This window comes from Chiloscyllium plagiosum, chromosome 33 (genome assembly GCF_004010195.1).
Source record: "Chiloscyllium plagiosum isolate BGI_BamShark_2017 chromosome 33, ASM401019v2, whole genome shotgun sequence".
Classification (NCBI taxonomy): domain Eukaryota; kingdom Metazoa; phylum Chordata; class Chondrichthyes; order Orectolobiformes; family Hemiscylliidae; genus Chiloscyllium; species Chiloscyllium plagiosum.
In genome coordinates this window covers 38,511,878-38,517,653 of record NC_057742.1, presented here as the reverse complement: position 1 = coordinate 38,517,653, position 5,776 = coordinate 38,511,878, and positions in this window count along the sequence as shown.

Below are 5,776 nucleotides of genomic sequence, written 5' to 3'. Positions count from 1 at the left end.
GAAAAATTGGAGTTTACCTTGACTATGAAGCTGGGCAAGTGTCCTTTTACAATGCTGACAAAATGACCCTGATATACACTTTCAGAGATAGTTTCACAGAGACACTCTATCCTGTATTTAGCCCAGGTGTTAATTTCACACCACTGAGAATACTCCATCTTAATCCTTGAAAGGGTGTAAAGTAAATGCAGTGACAAAAAGCCAGCAAACATTTGAAGGTGCCTATGTGCCTATTGAAGATAATATAAACTGTGTCCATAAATCCAGATTACAGCAGCATGCAACTCAACTAGAAATATTTCACATTTCTTATATTAATCTGTTTTAAAAAAAAAAGTACTTTGTTTTTGCATGTCTCTTTCTGTCCTTGCATCCTAGATATTTACTCCATATCTCTCCTCTCTGACACAGAGAGCAGGCAGGTGGTGTATCCCTCAGCTCTGCCAATGGCATTCTGTCACAGCTATTGGGAGTTGTGCAAAGAAATGAATGGCTTGATCTTCAGTTTCTCCTCTTTGACCGAAGGGAAGTGTCAAGCTTTGGACTGTTGTGTCCTCCTGGACCCGAGATCTGGAAATCATGGAGTAAAGAATCATATGCACACACCAAGCACTTTGCACTCATTCTGCACCTATAGATCAGTTCTCCAAAGGGTCATTTCCCTTAAAACAGTATCTATTGGGCATCTTGTAGCTCCTGTCTGGAATACAGCTGCATAACATTAAACAAATGATGTAAAACACTGAAAACCAGACAATGAATTTGATAACTTGTTACACATGGGTATTGTGGTTTGGATAACTGCAGTATTTTAGTGCGGCACACACGTAGAGGTAACATTTTAAAGTGACTTTAATCAATAAAATATCCATGTATGCCTATGCTCAGCATTCTCCCATTTTGATCCTTGCCATTTATTTGGCAGTGCATGGCAGTATCATTCAAACAGAACCTCTTATTGAATTAGTATCAATCTGAAGGCATATCAATGCTATCAATTCCCTTCATCTTGAATCATTTGTTTCCACTGGAATCAGTGCGGGCAGCAGGCACATCTCCAGATTAGCTTCCTGGACTGGACTACACCAAACTTATGAGCTGAAACTGTTAACTACCATTATGGTGACATAATTTCCTGCAAAATGAAAGGAAGCTTTTTGAATTTAAATTTCAAATGGATATTTATTGACATTTACTTTAATTACATCATAAGCAATAAACATTTCAGACGTTTATTGGCCTTCCCCACTGGGAGTTGTTCTAAGCGACAATGAGTTTATTATCTGTTTTACTATTCTCACCTGAGAATTAGAATGAGCGCGGTATCTTGTATAAAAACAATTGTTCCGTACAAGAGTTTTGTGTCAAACCTTTCTTACTGATTAAAAAAATGAGAATGCTTATTTGCTGACTGAATGGCAGCTACTAATTTCGGGCAAGGGTTCTGAAATTGAACATCTGAGACAACGACTGGGATTTGGCTATGAAAAAGCAGGCAATGTTAGAGGCAAGAGCTGCTGGGGGAGGGGGTTGATAGATGTAAAATTGCAGGAGATGCTGTTAGCTCAGGCCCACGTCCACATCACACTGAGATGCAATGTCACAGCGGCACAATGGTAACTTGAGTGGGGGCTTTCCACATAATTTCAAAACAAGTGATTGAAAGGTTTCATGGATTGCAGTGTACAAATCAACCTGGTGGGTAAGACTACCCTTTTACCACTTGGCACATTGTTTGACACACCCTTTCAGACACAATATGCTGCATTCATATTAATAGACTCACATTTTCACTACTAATGGGTATCTTACTTCTTGGTACCCTGTAACTGGATGCAGGGATTGAGAAGGTGATATAGGCTGTATTGTGAAGATGTATCGGAGTATAAGTCATACTCAGATCCAGTTTAATGTGGATTAGTATGAGGTTATTCATTTTGGCCGGAAAAATAAAAAGAGCAAATTATTAGATTAGATTAGATTACTTACAGTGTGGAAACAGGCCCTTCGGCTCACACAAGTCCACACCGCCCCGCCGAAGCGCAACCCACCCATACCCCTACATCTACCCCTTACCTAACACTACTGGCAATTTAGCATGGCCAATTCACCTGACCTGCACATCTTTGGACTGTGGGAGGAAACCGGAGCACCCGGAGGAAACCCACGCAGACACGGGGAGAATGTGCAAACTCCACACAGTCAGTCGCCTGAGGCGGGAATTGAACCCGGGTCTCTGGCGCTGTGAGGCAGCAGTGCTAACCACTGTGCCACCGTGCCGCCCACAATTGGGAAATTGCTAGGAAGTACGTCAATACTGAGAGATTTAGGCATCTTTGTGTATGAATCGCAGAAAGTGGGTCTGCAGGTGCAGCATTTACTGTCTGGCAAGTAGAATCCTGGCATTTATTGCAAAAGCTGAAAAATGTGTTGCTGGAAAAGCACAGCAGGTCAGGCAGCATCAGAGGAGCAGGAGAATCGACGTTTCCGGCATATGCCCGAAACGTTGATTCTCCTGCTCCTTGGATGCTGCTTGACCTGCTGCGCTTTTCCAGCAACACATTTTTCAGCTCTGATCTCCAGCATCTGCAGTCCTCACTTTCTCCTGATTTATTGCAAAAGGACTGGATTATAAAAGTAACGAAATGTTGTTTCAATTATATAAGACATTGGTGAGACCACACCTGGAATACTGTGTGCAGTTTTGGTTTCCTTACTTGAGGAAGGATATGGTGACACTGGAAGCAGTTCAGAGGAGGTTCACCAGGTTGATTCCAACAATTAAAGGGCTGGAATTCAAGTGTTTGAATAGCTTGGGCTTGTACTTGCTGAAGTTCAGAAGAATGAGGGGGGAATCTGACTGAGATATATAAAATGCTAAAGGGGATTGATAAGGCGGATGTTGAATAGATGCTCCCCCTTGTGGGACAGTTTCAAAAGAGGTCAAAGATATAGATTGAGAAGAGGTAGGTTCAAAACTGAGATGATGAGAAACTACTTCTCTGACGGTTGTGAATCTGTGGAACTCACTGCCCCAGAATGTAGTGGAGGCAGAAGAATAGATACAAGAAAGGAATAGATATGTTTCTGATGAAAAATGAGAAAATGGGCTGTGTGAACCAACAGGAAAGTGGAGTTGAGACCAGGATAAGATCAGTCATGATCATGTTAACTGCTGGGGTGGGCTCGAAGGGCTCCTATAACACCTTAGAGCAGATGATATCTCCCCTGACAAACAACAAAGCTGGTGATCGCTCTGTCCTATACTCCTGTTCGGCTATTCAGTTTTACATGGTGTATGTGAAAAAATACGTACAGTCTATGTAGAAAAATGGCTTCAAAGGTTGATTTAAGCATTATCATTCATGGTATTTAAAATGATTGATGAAGTTATCAGCATTGATTTTATGCCCATCAGAATTGTTTGCCAACATGGCTTGGAGTCTCAGCTGAATTCCAAGGGCAAGTGGTGGCAGCTGGCAATGTTCATTAGCAGTTCTTATAGTGAAAGAGTTTGTGCTTGATGCTGTCTTGTGTTTGTCATTCCTCCTCGAAGGTGGCTTAGCGATGGGGATGATGAAGAGGGCTGAGTAGTAGTTGGCATGGGGGATCGTGTATTCCATGAGGAGAATCTCTCAAATGAGGAGAAAAAACTGAGAGGGAGGACGAAATGGGAAAACAGAGTTGGCAACATCCACCTCCTGGCAAACTACATGATGGAAAAGCAGCGGATGGCAAAGGGCATTGAGAATAGAGACTGTCACTCCAGATGAGGGCATGCAGTAATCATAGAATCACTACAATGTGGGAGCAAGCCATTCGGCCCATCGAGTCCACATTGACCCTCCAAAGAGCAACTGTAACCCTGCAATTTCCCATGGCTAATCCACCTAGCCTACATATCCCTGGACACCATGGGCAATCCAGCTAACCTGCACATCTTTGGACTGTGTGAGGAAACCGGAGCACCCAGAGGAAACCCACACAGACAGGGGGACAACATGCAAACTCCACATGTGGATTCAAAACAGGTCCCTGCTGTGTGAGGCAGCAGTGCTAACCACTGTGCCACCCCCAATGGAAAACAGATTGAGCTACCTGCAGAGATGTTGACAGACAAGTGCTGCTAAGGACAGCCAATTTGTACACCATGAAGTTAGATCTGGTTACATTGGTAGATATCTGATGTCAGCTGGTCTGATGGTCACTCTGTGGCCTTCACAAACTTTGTCCAGACTTATTCCAGGGCCTCTCTGTTGACGGGGATGTAATCTCCTAATCAGCTACACTTCACTAAATCAAAGCAATACCTTTCTGAGAAGAGCCAAATAGTAATCAATTTTCTAATCAATGCAGAGACTCAGGCTAAAAGAGCGAATGGGGGTCTCATAATGTCAGAAGTGGGATGTTCACTGATATTTTCACAATATTCAGCACCATTCACAACTCCTCGAATAATGAAACAGCCCACATCCAAATACAAGACCACCTGGAAAGTAAGCAGGTTTGGGCTGATAAATGGCAAGTAATGCTATGTGCTATAAAAGTGTCAGGTTGTGATCATCTCCTACAAGAGACAAGATAACCATCTTCTCTTGCTGTTCAATGAATAGCATTACCATTGCTGAATCCCCATTATCACCATCTTGGGAATCCCCCTTGACCACAAACAAAACTGGACTAGCCATTTAAAAATTGTGACTACAAGTGCAGATCAGAAATTGGACATTCTGCAGTGAGTAACTTACCTCCTGATTCCCCAAAGTCTGCTCACCATCGACAAGGCACAAGTTGGGAGTGTGATGGAATATTCCCCACTTTCCCCTGGATGCTGCAGCTCCAACAACATGCAAGAAGTTTGTCAGCATCTGGGACAAAACATCCACTTTATTGGCACCACATCCACCAACAATTTAATTGTGCAATTTCACCACTTTTTAAAAAATTATACATTCATGTGATAAAGGCATCACTGGCTAGGCAAACATTTATTGTCCATCCGTAATTGCCCAACACATTGTTGTGGGTCTGGAGTCACATGTAGACCAGACCAGACCAGACCAGGTAAAGGATGGCAGTTTCCTTCCCTAAAGGATATTAGTGAACTAGATTTTTTTTTTTGACAATCAACATGGTCACATTAGACTCTTAGTTTCAGATTTGTATTCAATTCAAATTCCACCAATGCCAGAATTTGAACCCAGATGCCCAGAATATTACTTGGGTTTCTAGATTCACAGTCCAGTGATAAAATAATCACCTCCCCTGTTGCAGAAATTTGGACTGGTATTTACCAGATGCCTTGCTGCAAGTCACAAAGACTCCTCTGGCAGTACCTTCCAAGTCCGAGATCTGTCATTGGGGAGGACAAGAGAATGTGGGAACACTACAAATTCCCCTTTAAACCACTGACTTGGAAATATATCATTATATTGTCAAAGTTAAAAATCACAACACCAGGTTATAGTCCAAAAGGTTTACTTGGAAGCACTAGCTTTAGGAGCACTGCTCATTCATCAGGTGGTTACCACTGTCTGTGAATCAAAATCCTGGAACTCTCTTCCTAACAGTACTATGGGTATGTATCTATCCCCAGATGAACCCAAGTCACTCATGAGGTTGCCTACATACCTTGAATGGAGGTGGAAAAGATTATGAGAGACATGGACAGGGTGGATCCCAGCTATTCCCCTTAGTCGAAGGATCAATAATAAGGGGTATAATTTTAAGATGATAGGCAAATGCTTTGGAAGGAATTAGAGGGAAAAAAAAAACT